Source organism: Melanotaenia boesemani, chromosome 5, assembly GCF_017639745.1.
Source record: "Melanotaenia boesemani isolate fMelBoe1 chromosome 5, fMelBoe1.pri, whole genome shotgun sequence".
Classification (NCBI taxonomy): Eukaryota; Metazoa; Chordata; class Actinopteri; order Atheriniformes; family Melanotaeniidae; genus Melanotaenia; species Melanotaenia boesemani.
The window spans coordinates 37,601,482-37,627,931 of NC_055686.1; the positions used below are offsets into that span (position 1 = coordinate 37,601,482).

Sequence of the window (26,450 nt, forward strand, 5' to 3'; positions counted from 1 at the left end):
TCCCAAGGATCCAGGATATGTTGGACTCTCTTCATGGCAGCTCCTGGTTTTCTGTCCTCGATCAGGGCAAAGCCTATCACCAGGGCTTCCTGGATCCTGAAAGTCGCCCCCTCACCGCTTTCATTACACCCTGGGGCTTGTACCAGTGGAACCGCATACCATTTGGACTGAGCTCAGCCCCAGCAGAGTTTCAAAGGAGTATGGAGGACTGTTTAAAGGGACTTCGCGATGTCATCTGTCAGCCCTATTTAGATGACAACTTAGTGCACTCTCCATCATTTGAATCCCACGTGCAGCACATTCGTAATGTTCTACAAAGGTACCAAAAACATGGCGTAAAGCTCACTCCACACAAATGTGATGTCTTTAAGAGACAAGTCCGTTTCCTGGGACGAATGGTTTCAGAGCAGGGTTATACTATGGATCCTGCTGAGATAGCCCCAGTCCAGGCCCTTAAAGACAAACCACCAACCACGGTAGGGGAGCTCAGCCGAGTTTTAGGTTTCCTCTCATACTACAGGTCCTACATACCAGATTTTTCTAAGATAGCCAAGCCGCTATACCAGCTTCTGACCTTACCTAAAGACGAAACAACACCACCTGTTTCTAAGGCAAGGAGGAAAAGGGTTAGTTGCAAACAGAAGGGGCGACCACCACCAAGCACACCCATTAGTTGGACTGAGACTCATCAAGAGGTGTTAAACCAGCTCACAGACAGTTTAACAGAACCACCCATTTTAGGGTATCCAGACTTTGCGCAGCCCTTTATACTTCATTGTGATGCCTCGCAAGAGGGCCTAGGGGCAGTACTGTACCAACACCAAGCAGGCAAAATGAGGGTAATTGCATATGGTTCACGCACCTTAACACCCCCAGAGAAGAATTACCACATGCACTCTGGAAAGCTTGAATTTCTAGCTTTAAAATGGGCAATATGTGAGCGTTTCCGCGACTATCTCTTTTACGCTCCACACTTTGTCTGTTACACAGACAACAACCCCCTGACTTACGTGCTTACCACAGCAAAACTAAATGCCACTGGTCACCGCTGGGTGGGGGAACTGGCTGACTTTAACTTTACAATTAGGTACAGACCAGGCAAGAAAAACGCAGACGCTGACTACCACTTGACATGACCAGTACATGACACAGTGCACAGTTGAGGTGAAACAAGATGTCATTAAAGCAGCTGCTGAAAGTGTTTTGTTTCAGAGAAGGAGTATGTGTCCTGAGAGCTACGTCATCAGCCAAAACGCCATCCAACTGGTACGAGACACCACATCACCCCCAGTTGGCAAGACTCTCTCGCCTCAAGAAATCAGGGCGAGCCAAGAAAAGGATGCTGTTATCGGGCCTGTTCTCCAGTACAAGGTTACTGACTACCTGCCCAAAGGTCAGGCTTTCAGAAAAGAGTCAACTGATGTCAAAATTCTGCTGAGACAGTGGAACAAACTTTATGTGAATGACGATGGCGCCCTCTACAGGCAAGTAAATGGTAGGGACCAACTCCTCCTTCCTAAAGAACACCACGACACTGTCTTTAAAGAGCTCCACCAAGAGATGGGACATTTGGGGGCAGAAAGAACATTAGGGTTGATAAGAGACAGATTTCATTGGCCCAGAATGCAACATGATGTTGAACATTTTGTAACGCACGTCTGTGAATGCCTTAAAAGGAAACGCCCCAATAGAGCTAACAGAGCCCCACTGACTACTATTACCACCACTCACCCATTTGAGCTCGTGTCAATCGACTTTCTTCATCTGGAGACCTGCAAATATGGATACGAGTATATCTTGGTGGTGATAGACCATTTTACCCACTTCGCACAAGCGTATGCCACAAAAAACAAATCAGCAAAGACAGTGGTGGACAAAGTGTTTAATCATTATGCTCTTAACTTTGGCTTTCCGCAGAGAATCCACCATGACATGGGACGTGAATTTGAAAATCAATTGTTTTCCAGCTCCAGAGCGTCTGTGGCCTTCGCGGGTCACACACCACTCCATATCACCCGCAGGGAAATGGGCAGGTGGAGCGCTTTAACAGAACTCTGCTCTCATGCTCAGGACTCTGACCCAATGACGAAAAAGCGGACTGGAAACAATCACTGGCAAGGTAGTGCACGCCTACAATTGCACACGGAGTGAGGCCACTGGCTTCTCGCCATATTATTTGCTGTTTGGCCGCACCCCCAGACTCCCCATAGACATAATGTTCAACCTACCAAGCCATGATAACCAAGTCAGTTACGAGGAGTATGTGCAAAAATGGCAGTCACAAATGCAAGAGGCCTATGCCATAGCAAAAACAGCAGCACAGAAGGAGGCTCTCAAGGGGCAAACGCTACTATGACCAAAAGACACATGGGGGGACAGCTGTACCCAGAGCAACCGAGTTCTACTTCGAAATTTTAAGGAGAGAGGGGGGCCCCGGGTAAACTTCCGTTCATACTGGGAAGATGCTGTGTACGTAGTTGTTAGCCAGAAGAGCCCCGACTTGCCTGTTATGAAATAATGCCAGAGCAAGGAGGTAAAAGTCGCACAGTACACAGGAATCTACTCCTCCCCATGTGACAGCTTGCTGCAGAAAGAATAGACAAGTCCCCAAACAAACAAAAGAGAAAGACACAAACTAGGCCAAGAAGACAACAACAGTCATTACAAGAGGACACAGGATCAGACAGCGATGAAGAGGGCGCTCTTGTGTGGCGGTCTCCGTTCTTGCGGAGCCAGGACAACAGCAGAACGCAGGTTTCCCCACGCCCAGAGGCTGAAAGTGAGGAGCATCAGCCAGAGGACCCCCCTGCTGTTGATCGCTGAGCATGCAGCAGAGGAGATCGCGGAACCAGCAGAAGGTGAGCTGCTGGCAGTACAGGAGCACCAGGGCCAAGAGCTGTACAGTGAGCATCCTTCTGATGAAGAACCGCTGCAGCAGAGATACAGAGACTCTGACACTGAGGAGATGTCATCACCATGCTTACCCCACAGACGAGAACGGCGGCGGCCAAGGGTCTTCACCTACGACCAACTGGGACAGCCAACAGTGAGACAGACAGGTATAGACCACATTGGCGTGAGTGTCTCACTACATGCACCAGAGACTTTGGAGACCGTGGGCTGTGAGACAACAGACAAGCAGTTTATTAAAGGTTTTGTAGACTTTATAGGATAGTGCCAAAACAGCTAAAGAACTGAGATTATCAAAAGTATAGCACATTCAGACAAAGATGTGAATATTACAAATGTAACAGCTGTTTATATTTAAACAATGTGATGATGTGGTAACAAAGGGACAATGTTGGCCGTTTACTGTATGTGTTTGGTTACAAAGGTTAAATTATTCACTGTAAGGTGAACTTGTTTGTTTTATTACCTTGGGAAACAAATGGGTTATTTTCCACGCCAATACTGGTATTACTTCAGTAGGTAACTTTGAATTACTGATAAGACATTCCAATGGTGTGTACAACCTTAATAAATACCCAAGAGACACTGTTTGAGTAATATGAGTGTGAAAAAATGGTTAAGCATTTTTTTTATTTTATTAAGCAGGGGAGGGTGTGGCACCCAGGATTTATTTAGTTAAATTATTTAGACTAAAACGTACCCCCCATACATTTCTTTGTTATTTGTTTGTGCACCCGAATTATAAGTAATAAGTTATTGATCAGTTTACCAATGTTTGAGCTAAGCTGTGAGTTACCCCACTGCACTTGAACGCAGCACAGTCACGTAGCCCGACGCTTGCGGGTGGGCTCAAAGGCTGATGCAAGCAATGCGGAAGGTAAGACGCATAATAAGTTGGGTCCGGATAAAAACACTTTTCTGTGGCAAACTACGGTTCATAAGTGACATATTTATGCCTGATTAAAGAGGCTTCTACACCCATCATTCCGGTCTCCTTCTTGACGTCGTGTAACATGTAGTCAAACATTTACCATTACTCAGCTTTCAAGGGCCATTTTTATCGTTCGTGCACAATGCACCTGCGCCTCAAACTGCCCTAAGTTGTTGTTGCAGATTTAAATGTGTGCAGTTTCATTATGTACCTGCCATTTTTCACACAGTAAAAGAGCTCGTTGTCTCACTTAAATGATCATATTGGAGAGGGCAGGTCTGTGTCATGTCCAGTTCAGTGGTTGCAAACATGTGTTTACTAAAAAGTCTTCATTTACTTCTCCACATGTGTAGGAAGCATAAGCATGCTCCCCTGATGGTGCTGACTAACATGTACAGGGAAACTGGCCCCCAGCCCCCCAAATGTCATTGCCAGTACAGAAGATTGAGGAAAACACACATGAAGCCGAGCCAACAGCTAGTGCAGCCAGTGATATGCCAGAGAATGATAGTCAGTCTTATCTTAGAAACATGTGTCTCTTTTACCTTAAACTCCAAGGACAGCTGCTTATCCCTGCTTCTACTGTACAGACTACTGTGGAGGAAATGCAAAATGATGCAGGAGTTAGGTCAAGCCCACACAATAACTAAAGTAAGTTCTTTATGAAAAAATGATATGAGCTTATCAGATGAAGCAGTCACTAAAATCTTGTGACTGCATTAAAGATTCCGATTTGTTCTCAGCCTGTCATCAGGGACATTTAAGAACAACACACTCCAGAAATCAGACATTCAGAAAAATTTTGAAATACACCAAACCTCAAAAAGTGTCTCTGGGATCGAATGAAAACATGACACAAAAACATGCTTACTACATAACCAGTGGCAGACACACTGAAGAACGTTTTACAGTCACATTTATGGAAGAACACACAGTCACAGCAGTTTGGAGATCCTGATGTGGAGGTTTTTACGGATTTATATGATGGACAAACTTTCAAATGTCACCCGTCTTTAATGAAAACCCCGACAGCCTTAAACTGATTTTGTACCAAGACACATGTGAAATTGTGAATCCCCTGGGTTCTGCTAAAAAGACACACAAATTCTTGCAGTCTATCTTTCATTAGCAAACTTACCCATTCATTTACGTTCAATACTGATAATATGTTTTTAGTCTTGTTGTGTCTTGAGAGTGACTTTAAGCATTTTGGAAAAACCAAAGTTTTCTCAGAGTTGTTGGCAGATGTGAAATCCTTGAGACAGATGAATGAATGTAGATGGAGAAACAGTAAAAGGAGGTCTTTACTGCATTGTGGGGATAACTTGGGTTCTCATTTCATAGGCTGGTTTACAGAGAACTTCAGTCGCTCTCAATATTTTTGCAGGTACTTCAGTTTGAGGCTGATCCCAGATGCTGCGGTCCTCCACGCACCACAGAGACGTATGACGCAGCTGTTGCTGATCTCCAGGCTGATAACATCCAAGACGTTAGAGGAATAAAGGTGAACTCTATCTTTAATATCCTTGAGTCTTTTCACGTATCCCAGCCTGGCCTCCCACCTTGTTTAGGTCATGACCTCTTTGAGGGAGTCTTGTCATATGATGTAGCACTGTACCTGAAGACCTTTATAAAAAGAAAAAATGGTTCACATACTCACTCTTAAACAGGCGCATCAAACAGTTTAAGTATAAAGGATCTGAAGCTCTCACAAAGCCATGTGCTGTCAACCCTGACGGAGTCAAGTTATCAGGACAAGCTGTTTCAAAACTGGAACCTTTGGAGAACGCTACCAGTTTTGATTGGTGACAAAGTGCAGAACCATGAGGATGAAGTATGGCAGTTAGCTCTTCAGCTGAAAGACATTGTCCATCTTATTTGTGCTCAAAAGATTTCCTTGTCCCAGATCGCACATCTTGACACTTTGATCCAAGAACATTTGGAGTTGAGAAAGAAGCTCAAACCCAAGCACCACTTTTTTAGCTCCATTATTCAGCACTGTTGTTGAAATTTGGTCCAATGATGAGGTTATGGACGCTTGGTTTGAAAGTAAACACAGTTATTTTAAAAGATGTGCTAGTGTCACGGCCCCTTCTTCTCGGTGGCCGTGTTGGTTAATTATGTGTGTGTGCAGGTGAACCTGGAGTGGACCTGGCGGTGCGTGCGTGCGTCAAGGGCCCGACGCACTGTGCGTATAAAATACCCGCCTACGGCCGGCATCGGGTCTCTCTTTTCCTCTCTCCGCTCCCAGGCCGGACCTGCACCCGTTGCGCCCTGTTTCTTATTTTATTTTTAGTTAGCGTTATTCCATCCAACACGGCACTCATTACATTCTACACACAACCATGCACGCACTTACACTTCTGATTCTACAGACAGTCACACTCTATGGTTATCTTGTTTTGCTTTTGATTTTGGTTAAATCTTTCATTAATAAATATTCTTAAATTGGCCTTCTTCGCTGTTTGGCGTTGTTGTGTTGTAGCCTTGAGCCGGGTTATAACAGCTAGACACTTGAAAAACTTGCAAAAATATTTGTCAGACCTTGTCAGAGCGTCATCAGATGTATCAGGCATATCTTTTAGCTGGGCAGGAAGGCAGTAAAGTGCTGCAAGTGAAGGACAGCTGTGTTTTTATCCCAACCTTTACAGTGATACTATTAAACATACAGTCAAGGAGTTAGCCTTTTCAGAAAGAAATACCACAGTTACAACAGACATTCAGTACAAAAGCACCTGCATATAAAAAGGACAGTTTCTTGTGTACAGTAATGATGAGTATGTGGAGTTTGGTGAACTTCTTATTATTAAAAATGACACATGTGTGTATGTTTTGATAGATATCCACAAAGGCATCTTCCTCACAGAACACCATCTGTATTGTGTGACCAAGGACAGTCTTGGGTTACAGTGTGTTAACATTCATGACCTGCACGATTTCTATCCTTTGGTATCGTACGTTCTTAAAGGATACCAAGTCATTCCACTGAAACACAGTATTGTGGCAAAATAAAGTCCAAGGGAACTTACTTAGTTCTCACTGTAAATACTTTGATATTAAGTGTTACTTGATGCATATTCCTGCTCTGTTAAATCCATGGACTGTATATTTCTGCTGTTCGGGTTGAAGGTGGCATTTCTTCATTGCAGATATGAGTGACTCAGAGCAAACCTTCCTAGATGTTTCCATCATTGAAGTCCTACCAGAACTTCCAGCAGTAAACATCCTGGTAGGGCTCTTGCAGTCCATTGGAGTTGAGACGTATGATGATCTACGCTTGGTAACGGAGGCCGATGTGATGACAGCATTAAAGCCTGTACAAGCTAGAAAGCTTCTTCCTGCTTGGAAATGGAAATGTAAGTAAAATGCCACACAATGTTTTTCAACATATAAACATATGTAATCTATTCAAAATCAAAAGCCGACATGGATATTTTGTAATAGTGGACAGTGGGAATCATAATATTATTTTGTTCTTTCAAGACCAAACTCCTGAGAACAGCTCACCATCATCTGTGGAAGCCTTACCGACCCAATCTCTGTCATCGCCTCTCGGTTTCACCCCAAAGTTCATCGTCAGCCTCTGCCAGCAGCCCAGGACTGGACACACAGTGGGACGACAGCTTTGAAATTCCATGGAGTAAGTTTCCTGAGGAAGTGATGCATGCTTTGGAGAGAGGAAAAAGGCCAGGCCCGGAACTGAGGAGGCAAATGGTCCGGATTGTTGTGGCTGAGGTGATGGGAAAATGCCCTCATGGAGGTAAAAAGCACTCGACTGATGTTGCAAAAAAAAAATGGTTGCAAAATATCCCATTTCTCTGCAAGATGCTATAGAGGGCGATGTTGTTGGAACAGGCTACCATTCTCTTGGTAAACAGTTGCAAAACATAACTGAAAATGTGAGGCGCATTTCAACACCCAAAATCAGAAAAAGAAACCATCAGACTGAAGAGTCAGACCACACAGATGAGACGCCATTAGAACAGAGAGCAGCCATGCAGGACACTTACGGATGCTTTAATGGAACGTAAATTCTGCCCCGTGAAGAAACTCCAGACAGCCAGCAGCAAAAGATGGAAAGACTCAAAGTGATGTTCCAACATTCTGATGCCAATCCAGAGGAGGTAAAATGTCTAATGAAGTCCACGTTTTTACACACAGCGCCAACATGTGTTATATGTCTGAAATGCAAATTTACTTGTTAAAAACTTTTTGATGCTGCCTGTTGAATAAATTTTTTAAAAAGTGATATTTTCCCCTTTTTCTTTTTCTGAAGATGTATTTTGCATATTTTGGTGTAGTAGTAGTATTCATTTTGTAGGGTTATAGTAAATTTTCTATTATAACTTGATTATTAAAACAAATACTAGCATATTTATAAATAGATTTGTGTAATATACAGAAAACCTCCATTCAAAATGCAGATTAAATTAGTTTTGTTAGATATTTTCCCCGTTAAATTTACCATTATTGATGGCATAATAAGCAATTAATACTTGTAAAAAATACAGGAAATGGTTCTGTTTATATACAACACCATTATGCAAAATGAACACATTTATTTGGTAGACTTAACAGTTTCTAATGTGATTCAGAGGTGATTGTATATCTATTTACATATTTGGTCAGTAAAATGATCTAGCTATGCTGCTGTATTTTTTACAGGTATTCTCTGGTAACCACAGCTGCTTACAGTGTATGGTACGTCATGGAACAGTATCATGGGACATGTAGTGATAAAACTACCAGAAACAACTGAAATGATTTTATTCATTCACCAGTTGACAGTCACCTACCAAACTATCCACTAGCTTTTCATTTATACAGGCCAAAATTACATCGTAAACCTCTATTTGGGTTGACAGTGTTAAGTTAGAGCTCTGGCACTTAATATAGAAGGGGAAACTGACAAGTTCATTATTTAAACATGAAGGAGTCCCACCACATCCATTAGATTTGATTTTTCAGCCACCTAAGGGACATTCGTAACCTTCTTAAAGCACATCAATCTGCTGTCTGTGTTCAGTTTGCAGAGAAATATGGAAAGTTTTCAGCCTTCGTCTCTGTGGTGGAAGGATTGTGATCATTAATGGCTACAAGCATGTGAAAGAGGCCTTGATCCAACGAGGAGAAGACTTTGCAGACCGTCCCAGCATACCGTTCTTTGAAGCCTTACAGGGGAATAAAGGTGTTGCTCTTTTCAGTTTATATCAGGAGTTCAGCAACATTTCAGTGTCGGACTGACACCATACAAAGAAGATTTGCAGCATGTTGTGACTTTTTTCATCTCCAGTTACTCAATCCAATGTTGCTCTGTGTTTTAACAAGGCATCGTGCCTTCCAATGGTTACCAGTGGAAACAGCAGAGGAGATTTGCTCTTCACACGATGAGGAACTTTGGTCTGGGAAAGAAGACTCTGGAGCGAGCCATCCAGCATGAGAGCCAGTACCTCAGAGATGTTTTTGCAGATCAGCAAGGCAAGGAAACAAAAAGTGCTATTTAGCATCACACGTGATTCATTAGTATTAACTTGTGCTTTTATGATATGGTGTCATTTTTGTTTCCCTCCTCTAACAAAAAGACACATTTTACATCATATCAATATAAACAACCATCATGTTATTAAAGAACATTTTCTTTTTAAGAATTAAAGTATATGATCATGTCAGAAAATAATGAAAAATCATGCTAAGTTATGATAAGTGTTAATTAAAAAGTTACAACAATAAGCAATAATTTAATTTGTTTTGACATGTCACCCTTCATTTGTCATACACAACATTTCCACTTTATTTTACAGGCCATCCCTTTGACGGCCCACTGGGATTAGAAACAACGCTGTAATCCAACAATCATTTGCTGTTTAGTGTTTGGGTGTCGATTTGAATACACTGACAAGCAGTGTTGGGAAAGTTACTTCCCAAGTGTAATATATTTCAGCATTACCAGTTACTTTTAATTTTAAGTAATACATTTCTTTACAATATTACTCTCTGTATAAAGTAATAAGTAACATATTACTTTTCAGTTACTTTCACAGCAAAATAAGCAATTTAGGACAAGGCATTACGCAATGAAGGTGGCGCAACTATTTTGTCATGGTGAATAGTTCTCATTTAAATGTAGTTCCTCATGATTATAGTATGTGTGTGGCAACAAAGTCTAATGAGTTGCATCAGAAAGTAGTTTGTTAATATGAACTGCTGAATTACAATAATGTAATGATATGGAAGAATTATAACGACAGTGATGTGATAGCAAACATCTTGTTCTACCACCTCATTTATTTGCTTGGCATTATGAAGTGCGGGCCAACAAAGATTTAACAAAAAAATTACATTTCCATGAAATGAATATCTTAATAGTTGAATCTATTCCAAACAATAAAGTGCACTTCAAGATTAGAGGTCTATACAGTGTCCACCAGACAGGATATGTTTTCTAATTAAGTTCTCTTGGCCTTCCACCAGCACATAAAGTGGCATCTTACTGTAATGTTCTTTTCGATTTCTCTGAGTATTCAAAATAGTGAGAGTAACCCACTTAGAAAATGTCGAGTCGGTTGCCATCATTCCTCGTCCTTTTCTTCTTCTTCTTCTGTTATTAAGCCGCCGCCCTCGTCTTCTTCTTCTTCGCTCTTGCTTCTTCTTCTTCTACTTCATATTTATTTTCGGCTGTTGTGCGCGATGGGTTTTTTATTATTTATTTGTCCTGATGTTTATACTGACAGTTGGATTGTAACGCATTACCGGGGACTCAATTTACTGTAATATAATATTACCAAAATCATAGTTAGTAACGCGTTGTATTACTTCGTTACTAGGCCAAACGTATAGTAATTAGGTAACGAGTTACCTATCTGCTAACGCGTTACCCCCAACACATGCTGACAAGCAGTTCCGAGACTATTCTTAAGAACTTCAGTGAGTCAGTGGCACTTAGAGGGAACCTGTGGCCGTACAGGGTAAGGCCTCTGTAAAACACACTGCAGCCTGCAATAAGCTCTATTACATCAGGGTTACTGTATACAGAACACTGTAGTGTAAAGTCTCAATATTTTTTTATATAATGACACTTTATACACACATATATATAAAATCAGGGTCGAAGGTGTGGACCCAAATGCAAGCTTACAAGGTGGGAGGCAGACGGGTGCAGGAACAAGGTATTAATAAAAAAAAAAAAACTAAACTACACAAATGAAACATTGCATTTAGACTCGAAGGAACTAAATGTGACATGAAGACTACAATGAACTGGCAAGGTGAGAAGAAAACAAAAGGATACAGAAGGAATAACGAGGAGGAAAAGATGAAGTAAACGAACAAATCAAACCAGGTGAACTAATGAACAGGAAATAAAGCAAAACTGTCAGGAAACTGTGGGCTTGAGGACCCAAGCGAAGGCAGACGAGGCAGGAGGCAGACCGGTGCAGGTAAAAAGGTTTTAATAACAAGAAAAAAACAAAACTTACAAAACAAAACTCTGGAGTCAAAAACACTGACATGGCATGGACTAAGACTAACAGAAACAAAGACGGCATGGACTACACTAACAAACAGAAAGCAACCAAACAGAAGGCAGTGAACTGGCAAGGAAGAACTGAAACCCATGGACTTAAATAAACAGCAGGCAAACTAGACATAGGTGCAGTACATGAACAATCAGACCAGAGGGGTTTTGCACGAAACCAAGATAAGGGATTAAGCCGGGATATGTTGGTTATCCTGGCTGAATTTAGCCCTAAGTCGGTTGCATGAAAGCAGCTCAAACTAAACCCGGCCAAGTTACTGTGGTGATTTATCCGCTGCAGCTAGCCTGCTCCAGACCAGGCTAACTGCCGGAAGATTAATCCTAGCGAGTCACCTGCATGTCCACCGTCAATTCTATGAGGAATTAATGTGTTTTACAGCATGTCCATGGTCTTCCTAAGTATGGCGCGTCATTTTAATCATCCAGTATTAAAATATTACATATACAGTCACTGTACATTTAATCCAAATGTGTTCGTAATCGCAACAGCCTTTTTATATGGATTCCAGTTGCAGTATTATTACTCAGGCCAAGTGTTATATTGCTATGCTAATGAAGACTGCTCGTCAAATTGCTGTCAGAGGTTTTATAAATATGTTTTATTGCATTAATTGAGATTACAAAACACAGCGGATGAGGATACAAAGGTGTATTCAAAGAAATCCGTGACGAGGGCAATGTAGAATATATAGGTCCAACTCCCCTTCACCTGGTCCCTCTTCATAATGGCTTTCCCTTTTTCGGAGGATGTGCTGGACGAGGAAGCCCGCATCCTCAGAAGAGCATTCAGACGTGAACGAGTCTTCAGGGACAGCTCACATCCCCTGGCCTTTGGAGATGACTGTGTCATTGAGAGATACAGATTTTCGGTTACTGGATTTCCAGGTCCAGTTTTCTGAGTGTCCGGCGTTTAATCTCAAGATCCAGCTCCATTCCTTGCAGCTTGCTCTTTTTGAGTCAGCTTTTAACATCTGCCAGCTCTCTCTCTCTCTCCAGGTGCCCTGAATAAAGCGTTCTGACAGTTTGTGAAGTCTGTAAAGGAAATGTCAGTTAGCACAGCAGGATTTGTGCATAACGTAGATGTACTTTAGCCAATACTCACAATGTTACCAGGCCGCTTAGGAGACTGTGCAGCATCCGGGTCCTGCTACACATTTTCTATTAGCACCACATCACTGACTTCATATCCTTCATGGAATAAATAAGCAGGCCAATCCCATAAAACTGACATGTCTCAAACCTTCTGGACTCCACTGACACAGTCTCCTCATCTGCAGACGTGCATTCTGCAGCTGCAGATGTGCCTTCCTCCTGCCGTATACATGCAGCGAGAGGACTCAGATTAAGATTTCACAGAACATACCAAGCCTGTGATTTGGAGACACTGTACTAACCGGATCATCTTCTGGTGGCTCCAAAAGTGTAATTGTGTTCCCAGACACTGCAAGGTTATCCAAAGTCAGACACTATATTATATTTGATTGTGTTCCATGTGCAGTAGAATTGCAGTACTTTGTGTACCTTGTATGAAGCGGACAGTTTCTGTGGCTGGGACAGAGTCAGTTATTGTCCCTCCCTGGATCCCCTCCATCACTGGCCTCCCTTTATTTAAATGGAGGCCAGTTCCTCTGCTGGAGTCACATCCTGGCTTGGTGGGCCGCCCCCTGTGCCAGTTCTATAGGCCTTTTTTTAACTGCTACAATCATACAGACATCGAATATGTCAGCAGACACCTCATCTATTCACCTCATTTGTTCACGGTTATCTACTTTGGAGTCACTTACCAGCCTGCAAAATGTTCTTATATTTAATTTTTTCTTGCTGCCAGGTCCTTTTATGGCCAGACAGGTTTGTCCTTTATGAAGGACAGAAAGATAAAATAGATAAAAACGTTACATGAGGAAAATAGATTAAATGACACATTGTGGATAATTGTTTGCACCTAATCATACTCTACATTTCCTGAGTAACATGCACCTGCTTGTCACTCTTAAAGTATACAACAGTTAGTCGGATTTGAAAAGTAACTCCTTTAAATTGTAGCCTAATTATTGACAGTTTCCAGTGGAGCACTGTTTATTAATTGTACAGTTTTTGACTACTTACGCATTGAGCCGGTCGGCTATTGTCTGCCAGGCTCTCTCGCGTTCTTTACTTATGGCATTGGTATTGCCTTTTTTCCTTATAATATCCCTTAACTTCGTCAGAGAACTCCTGTCAGGAGCTGTTGTTCAGGGCGCCGTGACGTAGGTACGCGCGACTTTTTATCCATTTCCCCATCGGTTGATTCTGTGGAAGCGATCGCGAGGGTCTGCCTCAGTATGCCGTGCACACGCACTTATCCCAACTATCTTCACCTGGCTTAACTCTAGCCGCACCTTCTCATCCTGGCTCAGCAAACGTGCAACCAGTTAAGCCGGGAATAGGCCGCGCAAGCTAGGTCAAGCTGGGCTTGCTTAATTATCCTGGATTTCTTTATTCTGGTTTCGAACAATACCCCTCAGATGAACTAACAAGCAGAAACCAAACAAGCAGAGAACAGACACTATGAACATCCAAACACCAAAACCAAACACACAAACCAAGTACACAAACTGGAGATCATGGACAAAAACAGAATACACAAGGAAGGAACTAGAAAGTAAGACAATAAAACAGAACTAAACATGACAGAACTACAAAACCTAAATCAAAAACCAGCAGATCATGTCACAACTGGTCTTGCTTTTATCGAGATCTTTTTTGAGGATTATTAAAACTGTTGATCAGGTCTCAGTTGGCAGCTTAGTTTCAAGTTAAGGATTAATTAAAGATTCACTAGATGAGAAAATGGACAGAGGCATCATCATCATCATGTTTTTCTGCTTCATGTTTTGTTTTATTGCTTGGAAAAAATAAACCAGGGACCCTGCCCAAGTATAGAGGAGTAAAAGTGGCCTCAATGAAATAATTAAAGTACATCATTAAATAATTATTTAAATGTGTCATTAAATAATTAAAATGACAATTAAATACATGAATGTGTTATTAAATGTGTCACTAATTAATTAAAATACCAATTATTGTATGTAAAACATGTATATTATTTCAATATTTAATTAATTATTTTCATGGTCCTTGTTGAAAGAGCATCATGAATTTATTTAATCTGTCCATCAAAGTCAGTGGGCGGGGCTAATGCTAGTCCAGTATGTTTCATTGCTTTGGTCCTTAATTGAGAGGCTGGAGAGAGATGAAGGACGTGTTTTGTGAACTTTTCAGGGAGATGGTGAGAGACACTTTAGAGCTAGAAGATGATGTGGAAGCAGGACCTGTTGATCCAGAGCATGTATCGAGGAATAGCAGAGAATTATTGACATTGGACTTATTTCGTCACTTTGGACCAAAATATTGATCATAGAGTGACTCAAGTTTAGAAGAAGTGCTTCACCGCTTCTCTGGTACTGGGGTGCAGCAAGCAGAACACACACAGGGACCGGTGCGTCTGGAGTTTGACTTACCGACTGCAGCTCTGGAGAACCAAGTCGGGGTTCTGTTCAGAGCTTCCGCAATCAAATCCGCTGCTTCTTACTCTCAGCAGCTCCTTCACTTCACACACTGCCTGATATTTTGTGGTTGCTAATAAAATTTTGTTCAATGGGTTTGTTTAATAGAGTATCTACACCAACGTAGAGTTTGGATAAGATGTGGAATGTGTTCATTAGTCTCATGCATCAACACATTATCTGGAGTGCGTTTCCCAGGACTTGTGGTAAGGGTAACCAATCAGGCGTCCACTGACTTTGATGGACTAGGCTGACAGATACAATAAAATTCATGATGCCTGCAACACAGGACCATGAAATGATTCATTAATAGTGAAATAATTATATATGTTTTTATATACATTAATTTGTATTTTAATTAATAGTGATACATTAAATAACACATTAATGTATTTTAATTGTCATTTGTTTAATTAATGACACATTTAAGTAATATTTAATGAGTAATTTAATAATTTCATTCGGGGGCACTTTTACTTGTCCAAACCCAAGATCAGACAAAACTGTTTTTAGACATGTTACTGCCATCAAATTAAAATAAGTTCATATTTTCCCCATGAAATGGTAAAATGTCTCCGTTTGAACATCTGTTGTGTTACAGTTTGTTCTACTGTCGACAGCTTTTTGAATGTGCAGGTCCTGATGAATAAAATGAAAGTTTTCTGAAAGTAGGTATAACCAGACAGAAATATTTAAATTATTTGAAGACTACCAGATGATCTGACAAATCTTCCTGCTCTGTAGATGTACAACACGATGCCCTGGCTGATGAAGAGACTGCCTGGACCTCATCAGAGGACGTTCACATTATATAAGCATACAACTGACTTCATAAAAATCAAGATGGAGGAACACAGAGAGAAGCTTGATACCTCATCACCAAGGGACTTCATTGACTCTTACCTTATAGAAATGGAAAAGTGTTGTATTGTGTTTCTAATGTGTTTGTGCTTTTTCTAAAGAAATATAAAGTATTCCTACATTGACTAACACAGTTGTATCACAGCATTAAACCTTTCTAAATCTTGATGTGTGGATTTGATGTGTTCTCCTGGTTCCTATCTGGTTTTTTCCATGCACCCCAAAGCTATAAAAAGTGACTCTTTACTGTCTTCTAGGTGTAAGTGTGGTGGGTCGTCTGTTCCTGTTTTAGGATTAGGCCCAAAACTCAAGTTACAAAAACTCCCTTTCTCTCCAAAAGATGGTCAAATGTTTATTTTAGATTGTGTTCCCAGCATACACCAGCTATCTTCAAAAAGGAACTTTGAGGAGCCATAATACACCCAATATACACTCAATATACAAACAGCTTTTGTGGACACTCAGGTCTATTAGTCCTTTCCCCAAAGGTCTTCTTCCAAGTTCTTACACTTGTAATCACATAGATTACCATCAAACCCCCAACTGAACTCTGCCTGAAACGGCTGGATTTTGTCAAAAGTGTCAAAGAAATAACTATTTTCTTTTCAGGACTGTTTTAAACTGACTGCTTAAACCTGTATTAAATGTTTAATTTTGTTCATAATGATGGTATAAAATGATCCCACGTATTGGAAAACACAAATAGTAATTTCAGCGACTCTTCTATGAAGCTCTGTCCCATAGAGATGAATAAGTGGAATTTAAACATGGAGTTGGAGCGCCTCCTAGTGGACGTCCTTCAAGGATTTTTTTATCTTCTTGGTTCAGTAAGTTTTAAGACTTTTACTTACTTCTAAAGAAATGTTTAATCTAGAAATATTCCTTCCTAAACTGAGAAAGTCTTATTTTAAATATGAATTTCCTTTCCAGGTCCCGGATTACAAAGCACGTCTTTTATCTGGGAAAATGGTATAAATGTGTGTGTTCATGTTTCATGAATAATTAAATCTTCTTGGTAATAAGTCATGGTTGTTGTTTTATTTTTCAGCAAAGTTATTAGTCTTTCTTTATAAACGTGTGATAAGGCATCTGCCATGGTTGGAGTATAGGAAAGTAAGTTTTAAAACTTACAGGTTGATATTTGATGAATCTCTAGTAAAGTAATATACATTTACTTTGTATGTAAATGTCCCTATCCACGCCAACATCCTTGCGCTCTCATTGGACAACAGCGTAAGGCCCTGCCTTAGCCAGTAAGTCCTCTTAGCAGAAGTTTCCAGTTAGAATAAGAATACAGATTTGAAAGAGAAAGAAGAAAAGAAATCCATGGATTCACATTAATACCTTCAAACGTAATTTTTGTCTTTTTGTCTTTGTTTATTCGTCTTTGTTTTGTTTGTAAGTTCATAGTTTTTGCTCACGTTTAACCAGGAAACGTTGCTATGCAACCAGCATACATTTTTGTCATACAGCTCGAGAGCTATCAAGCTTTGCTGGTTTTTCAGTCACTTTTATTGTTTAAGTGAACTTTTGGGAGCCAGTCCAAAGTTCAAATCTTAAGAGCCCAACTACAACCAGGAGCGTTTTGCCCAATAACGCTTGGTTATGAACAAACTCTCAATACAAAGGATCTGATTTGGATTCCTAAGACAGCTGGAATCCTCCATTTTCCTACACCAGCTACCCCCTCTCCGTGTCAAGGGAGCGACGAGGTCACGGGTCACTTTGGATGCCAAATCAAGACTAATGTCATTAATGTCAAACAACTAATCATCTTGAAAGATCATGTTAATCTTGATGGGCTGCCTTCTGCAGAGCATCAAAAAGACTTCGGGGAAAACGCCACCATGACGTCCGACCGCACGCCTCCGCTACCAGGCCTGATCATCCTGGACCAAAGTAAGACCAAGCCAGGGCTACCTCTGATTTAGCTGGTTGTCTTTTAAAACGCTAAATTACATTCCCCCTTTTTCTGATTCTTCAAGTCCGCATCCGATCTGATTAAATCCAGTTTTACTAATCGGCTACTCCTAAATCCTTGAACAATTCCAGTGCTTAACCCCACTGGTCCCTGCCAGAAGTTAACGAAGTTCTACTGACTAATTTAGTTCATTTTCCCATATTCCAAATCATATATAAGTTAGCAAAGATATCCTCTCTCATATAATGTTTATTTTGGTTTAATTTCCTTATTCTTCTGACTTTATTTTACCATTATTCTGCTCTATTTCTACTGTCCTTGAAGTTGATTTACCTTTCCAGCCCCTCTGGAAATGCCGTCAAGAGGTCCTAAAGTGATATTGATAATTTAATATTTTTTTTCTATTTCATGCTGTGTGCTGTTAATTTGATTACTGGTAGTTAATAAATTATTTGCATTGTTTCTGTGGTTATTTTGGAAAGAGTCATGGTGCCTTCAGATGCTCACGGTTTCTCTTCTAAACTGTGGAATTAGTCTTAAAAGAAGGGTGGTGCCCACTAATCGAAGCAAACTAAATTAATAAATTCTTATTAATTTACTATTAATTTCTAATATTAATATTTCATATTAATACCGAGGCTATTCACTAAAATGTGTCAGCCATGTTCTTGGCCAATTACAGCTATGTTAGCCTCAATCCCAGTTTGAACAGGATATTGAAGATCACTGGATCAATGGATGAATATTAAATTTACGTTTCCTTCTGTTTCTTATGTCTCCAACAGAACAGGACAAAGATTCTGGTTTTGATCTCATCAGTTTGTGTTTTTGTACTCTGGACCTCTTTATTGCTGGAACTGAAACTACAACAATTAACTTTGCTTTGGGGGCTGCTATACATGATGTACTACCCAGACATACAGGGGTAGGTGTAAGACCAGTATCTGTAATGCCTGTGTTTCTTGACAGTACGCCTATATGATCTAGTTTATCGTACAGAAGACTCACATTTTGTCCTGTTTTCACTGTGTGCAGAGAGAGTCCAGGCTGAGCTAGACGCCGTGATTGGTTCATCCCGACAGGTCTCTATGTTCTGACAGAGAAAACATGCACTACACCAGGGGTGGCCAACGTCGGTCCTCGAGAGCCACAATCCTGCAAGGTTTTCCATGCATGCCCTGCAGCAACACACCTGACTCAAATTAAATGGATCAACAGCCTATAAGGATCTGCACAATGACTCATTAGTTTTGAGTCAGGTGTGTTGGTGCAGGGATGCATGTACAACCTGCAGGGCTGTGCTCTCGAGGACCGATGTTGGCCACCCCTGATCTACACTGATGCTGTCGTTCATGAGATACAGAGAATGGCCAACAGTCGCCCCACTCAACTTGTTCCACATGATAAACAAGGACACCATCTTGGATAAGTACACAAGCCAAAAGGTTCAGCTCCATGTTGATAATTCAATTTAATTCAATTCAGTTTAGCTTTAATGTTATAAATGCTGAGGAGAGAAGAAGAGGATTACAAGTTAATGATGCCAGGAAAGTTATACATGGAAAATGAAGTGCAAAGACATAAAAACAGGAAGAGGTGCTCAGTGCATCACATGTTACAAACAACATGTAAAATTGGGCAATTTAGCTGAAAGGCAGAGCATTACTAAAACATATCAAGAACATGTTGATTTAACCAAGTGTAGTTACTCTCAGTAAATATGTTTTATGACTTATTTAAAGCACCTGGCAATTTTGATATACTAATATAATGTTGTGCCTCCTTTTTGCTGCGTGTGTTTGTATTGTTAGTCCCACCGGCACCGATAACAGTTAACAGTTCAGAAAAAATCTTAAACAGGTGTCCTTTCATGGTTGAAAGCATTAATTCCACATGTTCTTCCCTTAAGAATGTATTTCTTTTTTCCTTTTTCCAGAGGAAACCCCTTTAAAACCCCATTAAAGTTGTGAACAAATCAGCTTTAAGGTTGTTTGTTTTTGAGCATTTGTTGGCTGATATCAAGACTTCAGAAGGAAAGTTCTACCTTTGACACAGATTTCAGTTTAAGTTGACATAACAGATGTTTATTACAGTCGTATAAGTTGTTGTCTCTGGTCAATGTTGCATGTAATGAAACATATTAATTTAGATTAGGTTTATTACTTGGATTGTTGAACACTGATTATTCTATTATGCTGGCAAGTTCCAGTAAAAGGCAGCCAACCCAGTGGTGAACCAGCACAAATTATGTCTTTTTCTGCCAACTTTTCTTTTGCTAACCTAGAGGTGACTTTTTTTAGTTTTCCATGTGCTAAAACACCAAACTCTGTTCTCTGGACCAAATTGTCAGAGCTCTATACTCATTTTATAAATCAAACACTTCTGGCCAAACCCCTTAACATGGTTTCGGTGGCACAGTTTGCAAAACTCATCCACTATTTAGAAAACCTTAAACACATTCTCAGTCACTAAACACTTTCCACACTGTGATACACTTGTGTTGCAAAACTCTGCAAGAGTCAAAGATGTAACAGTGTGTGTAGGTAAGTGTAACCTGCACACACTGTTGCACACACATGTTCAGATACCTGCTGTTACTGTAATAGCAGCTACTTTTAACAAATTCTGTTAACTATAATGTACAGTACATTAGTCTAGAGTGAATTTACTGTAAATACAGCATTTCAGATTTCTGTCTTTGTGTCACTTAATGTACTAAACAACATTTAATTTATTTTATAATGTTTGAACTAGCCAGATCCTGAAAAAAAGATGTGATAATGGAAAGTAAATCTCAGTGACCTTGTGATTGTGCAGCAAAGTGCCGAAGCCGAGAACGGCCATTTTCAATCATTATTTTTTTAATCGTCATCTCAAGATGAGTTAAATTTCTTATCTCAAGATAACGGAGTTTGTTTTCTCGAGATAACGAGATGAATAAGGTGGGCTTAAAAGTATAGGGGCCGTCCCCACGACGCCGGATTGCAGCAAAACCGCAAAAGTACTTTAGCAAACCACCTTTTATCCCCACGAAGCCTGGGAATAGCCTCCATGTAACTCCATGTGACGACACGCGACGATTCCCAATCCACCCTTCCTCAACCTTTTTTATGCTTTGTATTCAATCATTTTTTGGAGAAGAAGCTCAACTTCTTCATTAGCCAAAGAAATGTTTTCTTTTGCTTGGCAGTGAATCCTCAGCTATTTTCTCTTCTCTGCTTCCAATGTGAACTTCCTGCAACACGCAACAAGCCTTTCTCTGCGCATGCGTTGTTTTGCTCTAGCTTTGGAGTGTTACTCTTTAGCGCCCCCACAGCCTTGTAGTGTGTACTACAGCGGTGTCTTGGGGATTTTGAAGCCTTTCTTCCTAGTTTTTGCCACAGTTTTCATACCGTTTCACACCTGAATCGGCTTCGGTGCCGTGTGGACATAGCCTAAGTGTGTGACAGATTATCAAAGCAGACCCCGTGACAGCTGATTGGAAGGACTACAGTCATGGTGTTTATGTGTCATTATGTAAATGAGTGACATAATGGTTGTGTTTTCTGTAGTTTTTCCAGGTCCTGCTGAGACATCAGATCTTTTACCCTTGATATGTTCTTAATGTGATAGTAGGCTGACTTTGTAATTCCCTTAATGTGTTTCTCAAAGTTAAGGTCTGAGTCTATCACTGCGCCCAGATTTCTGGTCTGGTTGGTGGTTTTTAGTTGTATCGACTGAAGCTCTGTGGTGACACTTAATCGTTTCTCTTTGGCTCCAAAAACCATCACCTCAGTTTTGTTTTTGTTTAACTGAAGAACGTTAAGACACATCTAGTCATTAATCTCCTCAATGCGTTTCCCAAGAGCCTGTACAGGGCCTCGATCTCCTGGTGACATTGTAATATATATCTGTGTGTCATCTGCGTAGCTATGGTAACTAATTTTGTTTTTCTTTATAATCTGTGCCAGTGGGAGCATGTAGATGTTAAACAGAAGAGGCCCCAGGGTGGACCTTGGGGAACTCCTCATGTAATTCTTGTCTTCTCAGATGTAAAATTACCTATTGACACAAAGTAATTTTCAATTCTCTAAATAAGATTTAAACCAGAGTAGTGCAGTGCCAGAGAGGCCCAACCAGTTCTCCAGTCTTTTAAGTAATATATTGTGGTCGACTGTATCAAATGCAGCACTGGAGGTCCAGTAAGACTAAGAACTGACATTTTTCCATCGTCTGTGTTCAAACATATGTCATTAATGACTTTGGTCAGAGAAGTCTCAGTGCTGTGGTGCTGTCTAAAACCTGACTGAAGACGACATAGCAGTTGTTTTGTGTTTAAAAAAAGTCGTTTAGGTTGATGAAAAACGGCTTTTTCAATATCTTACTTAGAAAAGGAAGATTTGAGATCGGCCTGTAGTTGCTTATTTGTGTTTTGTCTAGATTGTCCCTTTTTAGCAGAGGTTTGATTACAGCTGTTTTTAGAAGTTCTGGGAAGACGCCCGAAATTAAAGATAAGTTAACAATCTGTAACAGATCTGGTTCCAGAGTTCTTGAGACCTTTTTGAAAAGGCCTGTGGGCAGGATGTCCAAACAGCAAGAGGAGGAGTTCAACTCACTCATGATATCGCCCAGATCTTTGCTGCTAATGGGTCTAAAACTGTGTCATGGTGTTTAAGCTGGTTTTCAATGGACACAGTATATTTATTGAACCTGTTGCTTGCTGATGAACCAACTGTTTGTCTGATATTCTGGATTTTTTCTTTGAAGAATTTGGCGAACTCATTGCAGGCCTTGGTGGAACAGAGTTCAGGGGCTACTGACACAGGAGGGTTTGTTAACCTGTCAACAATAGCGAATAAGACCTGAGCTTTATGATAGTTTTTGCTAAATAACGTCAGAGAAATAGGACTTTCTTGCATTCCTCAGTTGTAGATTATAAGACTGTAGTTTCTCTTTATACATGTTATAAATGAACCTGTAGATTTCCGACTCTCTTTTTCCATTTTTCACCAGTGTGGAATTTCTCCATGGAGACCTTTTCCTCCCAGAGACAACTTTCACCTTAATAGGAGCAACAGGCATCCATAATACTTAACATTTTAGCATTAAAACTAGTGACAAGCTCATTGGCTGACCCCCTGATAGGGCAAGTGTTGAAGAGAAGACCTGGTTAAACATCCCAGTCGTATTTTCAGCTATACACCGTTTTGTGATCACCTCTGTTGAGGACATTGTGTGAACAGGAATCGTACTCTCAAAGAAAACACAGTATGATCAGACAGAGGCCCACATCACACACAGTAATTTTAGAAAGTTCAAACCCTACGAGATCAGTAAATCTAGAGTGTGTCCTTTAGTGTGTGTGGCCCCTGTTATATGCTGAGTCAGCCCAAAGTTGTCCAGATTGTTACTCAGGTCTTTAGTCCCCTTATCCTGAGGGTTGTCTACATGGATGTTAAAATCACCAACAATAATTACACAGTCACAGTCTACACAGATTAATGCCAGCAGGTTCATTAAACTCATCATAAAATCCTGCGCAGTACCCTGGTGGGCGGTAATATATTCAGAAACATTGATCTATTTTTAGCTTTTAGCTGAAGAGGCCACATATTCAAAATAAGTAAAATTTCCAAAAGATAACTGCTTACATTGAAATGATTCATGGAGTAGAACTGCAACCCCCCTCCTCTCCTGTTCAGTCTGACCTCACTGATAAAACTAAAGTTAGGAGGGGTTGACTCTATCAGAGCGGCTGCGTTGTTATCTTGGTTTAAACCAAGTTTCTGTTAAAAAACATAAAATCAAGGTTGTGTTCAGTGATAAGATAATTAATAAAAAAATATTTCCCTGCTAATGACCTAAGCATTTAATAAAACTAACTTAATGGGTTTGGAATTGTTTACCCTATGTTTGAGGACACGCTGTGGCTCACAGGGTATGTTAACTCTACTTAGAAACCTTTTAGAAAGCAGCTCTCTGTGTTCTGACCGAGCTACTTTTCTCCTTCTGTTGCCAAACAGTAACAGATATTTTAATAAACAGGGATCCAGCTTGTCCTGGGGAAAAATTTGACTGCCATTATCCACGTAGCCTGGACCCTCCACACATCATACTTTCGAAACATAAGCTGGCATGGTGGTACATGAGGGGCTGGGCGCCTCCGCTTTAGCCGCTCTAGTGGGGGGTTTATGGGGGACAGAAACATATTGGCCTGAGGGGGTAGATCTGAGTCCGGCATGGACCCGGTCCATCATCTCTTTAGTGAATTTCAGATGGGGGGGGGGGAGAGTATGGGCGACAATGACCTGTTTGGGGGTTTGGTGGGGCGAAGGATCATTGTCCCTGGTTGTTGGTGCTGTTGAGGGGATTGGAGGCAAATAAAGATCCATCCTCTTGCCTCCGCTGATGTCTCTTGTTTTTCGAGGCAGAGTGGGGGCAGATGCAGCTCCTCCTCTGGGTTTCCACTGGGTTTTGTTTGGTCTATCTTATGAGATAACTCCTCTTGTATCCCAGTCTTGGCACCGAATACAGAGGGATGACACAGGAAGTGGAAAAGGTTGGGGGTGAAAAGTTTCACCCCTGACTTGTTTCAGATTTAATCCATTTGCCTTAAAAAGATGTCTGCATTCCCAAAAGATGTAAAAATTATTAATAAAATGCAGTTTGTTGTAATCACATGCCGAAATAAGCCAATTATTTAGTGCCAGTAATCTACTGAATCTTTCCTCTCCTTTTCTGATGGGGAGCACAGGTCCACTGATAAAAAATAGCTGCTTTCAGAGAGCTCGCTGTGTTTAACAGTCCAGTAAAGTCCTGCTTCAGAACCTCAGATTGTTGCTTGGACACATCATTTGACCCTGTATGTAGAACCATGTTTCTCACATCTGGATAATCAGCCACAGCTTTCAGAATTCTCATCCTGCGTGTCACTGATCATATCTTTAGGAAAGCAGAGGACTTTGGTGTTCTTTCCACACATCCACTGAACATCATTTACAGTAGAATCACCAATAATCAGAGTGTCAGGCCCAGCCTTTAGCTTTCCCTGTGGCCTTTTCCTTCTGACCAGCTTTTTAGTCCAGGGATTGATGGCCGTCCAGTGAAGATCCCGAGTCGTCTGATAGCGGAGCAAATCTGTGTCTGTAGTTTCCACATTCAGGCGCTTTGGAGGTTTGTTGTTAACCTTTCCAGTCTGGGTTGTCCAGTCCTGTTTCCTACCATGTAGAGGTAGAAGTGGGTCCTTTGTTTTGTAGGAAGCGGCAGGCCAGTCAGTCCTCATCATAGACTTCAGCTGGCTGCGCCCGGCCTGTGATACGTTGTCCTCCTTTTCCAGAAGGCATGATTTACTTTTTGGCTTTGCACCAAGATAGTTCCAGGGAGGATTTTTACCCGATGAATTTATTGTATTCACAGAGGCTGCTTCTTTTTTTAGTAGTGTTATCTGTGCTTTTTAGCCATCTGTTAGCTTGCTCACCTCCGCTGTTGTGGGTCAGTGACAAGGTTGGTTTTCATTTCCATGCAGTCCATTTACTTCATATTGACCTCAAGGGGGGCAAACCTTCGCCGCCAGTGCTGTTATTTTCTTAAATAGGTCTTGGTAGTCGTCTGTGGAGATGGAAGGCATCTTGCTGCTTGTTAGCCTAGCGTTAGCACCTTTCCAAGCTACTTAACTTTAGCTGAGTGCTACGTGTAGGCTTCAGCTGTGTGTAGGCCACGCACACGGAGCGCTGCAGATAAAAGAGCTATGAAAAATATTACAGTTTCTGGTAAAACTTTTTTAGTCCCAGCAACTTATAGGTATCAAAAAACTACTGTGGGTGGGTTTGTAGGTAAAAAAGAGGAAAAATCAGTGTACAAATCAAAATAAAGAGGAAGAATGCAGCAGAAGGGAGAGCAAAAGCAGGAAGCGTCTGTACAGCAGCAAAGCAGGAAGACTACCAAAATAGAAGCAAAATCAGATGTAGGCTTCCATAGCAAACAACTGGCCAAGATGGAGTTACTCCTCTTTTTCACTCCCCTTCTGCAGAGGTTTTCATTCTCAGCACCAGCAGGAGAACAGCCCAGTCTGGAGGTCTTCGAAATCCCAAACCTTACCACCTCTGTGCCGTATCACGTTAAATAGTCATCCTACACTGAATAAGTCTCCTTCAGCACAGTGAACCATGATGTCCCATCACATTTACAGAGCACAGATTAACCCTTTGAATCCTGAGCCTATTTTGGCCGTTTTTTAATACTTTTGATTTTGTCTCTATATACCATCATAAAAAAATGTTTCACATGCCCATGCTTGGTATCTTTTTTTTCAGCACAACTTCATCTATATGAAGAGATAGTTATTATTTCACTACAACCTACTTCATCACATATTGGACCAAAAAATACACAAAAATCATCAAATTCGAATTGAAAAAAAAAGTGGTATTTATTACAATAAAAAACCACAAACTTGCTCACAGTCAACTGTTTTGGAACTTGGAAAAACTAAATATAGGTTTCTAATATGAATATCTAAGTGTAAAATTGAAATAAAGTAATACTATATACAAATATTTACAAGAAAAACATGTATATTCATAGGCGTTTTTAGCTGAAACTCTTCAAAAACAAACACACAAACTTCAGCTGCAATTCTTCAAAAAACAAACAAATTGTAAAATAATAGTTCAGTCAAGACTTTTCACTGTGAATTTACAGTAATTTACTGGCAGCAGCTTCGCCAGTAAACTACTGTAATATTTACAGCACCTTGCTGTAATTTAGAAA

The 26,450-nt window shown here is 40.7% G+C and overlaps 1 pseudogene; it reads left to right on the plus strand.

Moving 5' to 3' along the window:
• Positions 1 to 1,221: 1,221 nt before the first annotated feature.
• On the plus strand, positions 1,222 to 19,653 carry LOC121639347 (annotated as a pseudogene).
• The last annotated feature ends 6,797 nt before the right edge of the window (positions 19,654 to 26,450 follow it).